At 35.7% G+C, this 1,950-nt stretch overlaps 1 pseudogene; it reads right to left on the bottom strand.

Moving 5' to 3' along the window:
• Positions 1 to 312: 312 nt before the first annotated feature.
• LOC116083325 lies at positions 313 to 1,027 on the bottom strand (annotated as a pseudogene).
• Positions 1,028 to 1,950: the final 923 nt, after the last annotated feature.

Below are 1,950 nucleotides of genomic sequence, written 5' to 3' on the forward strand. Positions count from 1 at the left end.
CCCAAATCCATTTTTCTTGAAAGAGAAGAATATAAAAATAACTATACTGTCCTTAAGCAAGAGTACAGACATAAGGACAGAGCACATTTTATGATGATGATGTATGATGAATGGGAGAAATGATGCTACAGTATCAGGAACACTACATGCAGGAACATATTGAAAAGACACTTAAGTAGGATTTTCTCTTCTTTTCTCTTCTTTTCTTTTCTTTCCTTTCCTTTCCTTTTCTCCCTTCCTTCCTTCCTTTCTTTCTTTTTTTTTTAGAACAGCAAATATCTTTATTACACGAGTATAACTATGAATGATGGTTTATTTGCCTTTCCAAGCTTTGATCTTCCTCAGATAGAACTCCAGCTCCTTGCCTTTGAGCACATAGCCATCTGCTCCGCCACACTGACCTGGTCTTGAGGTGAAAAGCTTGCCCTACTAGAACTGCTCCTCCAGAAGTCTGCTGATTTGGGTATTCTTTTTCCTTTTGTAGTATTTCTCATTTCATCATACTTTCTCACCATATTTAGTTGGTTTTTTGTTGTTGTTGTTGTTGTTTAAAACCTATTCCTCCTCAGGAGTCAGATACTGCTGGTACTGTATGCTATCAATAAGCAGAGTGTGGATCTTCAGCAGGGTCTTGGTGCATACAAGCTCATTATTGGATACAGTGTAGACAACATCAATGATCCTTGTTTTGCAAGTACAACACTCAGAGCCCCAGGAAAAGTTCCCCACATCTAATCTCAGAGCACAGTACTTCTTATTGCCTCCTCGAACTGAGACTGAGTGTATGTGATGAGGGCTAATCTTAGTGTTGGCAGCAGGTCATCCCAGTCCATACTCCTGCTTCTTCCGGTAGTGGTTGTACCAGCTTGCAATCCCACCAACAATGAAGGAGTGTTACTCTTTCTCTACAACCAGCATCTACTGTCACTTGAGTTTTGATCTTAGCCATTTTGACTGGTGTGATGTGGAATTTCAGGATTTATCCTGTCTTGCTGTGCTTGTACCAGTTGTCCCAAGAGATGTCCATCGTTCATAACTGGTTGGAAAGAGGACTTAAACAGGATTTTCAAGGTCATGTCTTTCAGTGCTATTGACAAACTCCTTTGTTTTGATTAAAGTAAAAAAAAGTGTTGATTATGTTAGTTATTTCATTTTTTCCAAGGATGACAGAATATACCTTATCTGGCTTTTTAAACTAGAAAAAACATACATATGTTAATTAATGTCAGCAGAACTATTGTGAGTTTTTACATTCCTCTGATGGGCTTCAGGAACTTATTTCTAATACCTGAAACTTGACTGTGTTTGGGTTTAGTCTTTCTATAACTAGGAGTATTTACTAGTATATATGCCAGGAAAATAAACACAATAATTTCTAATATTTCTGGATATTTTTGATGTTATGTGATGACTTCTGAAATCAATAAGTCATTATATTTTCATAGAAGGTATCCCTTACAATACATAAAGCCTCCAATAGTAATTTTAAAGAAATATATATTATCCAGAATAACATCATTAAGAATTAATAGAAAAAGATAAATGTAGGACAATACTCCAAAGAGGGTTCGTTGCAGTAAATTGGAGTATCACAGCAAAGACTGACAATATTTTAAAGTTTAAAGGAAGCTTTTTACTACTTTTAGCACTGAAGCACAAAATATTCTGTTCATCTAGTATCTTTTGTTATTTCTCTAATTTTCTGTCAAATACATATTTTTTTCAAATAAATCACATTTACTAACTGTTGCAGGATATTTATTCACACTGTGAACCTGGAGATTGTATTATTTACTGGAAAAACCTGTTTTTAGTTGTAGGATGGCTCAGCCTTAACACACACCTTTAATCCAAGAGCTTTCTGATTAAATATTGCAGACGGGATTAAATAAAGTCAACCATGGGTCAAGAAGCAGGCCAAACAAGCAGTTGACAGAAAGTGAACATAGA

This window comes from Mastomys coucha, unplaced genomic scaffold (assembly GCF_008632895.1).
Source record: "Mastomys coucha isolate ucsf_1 unplaced genomic scaffold, UCSF_Mcou_1 pScaffold8, whole genome shotgun sequence".
NCBI lineage: Eukaryota > Metazoa > Chordata > Mammalia > Rodentia > Muridae > Mastomys > Mastomys coucha.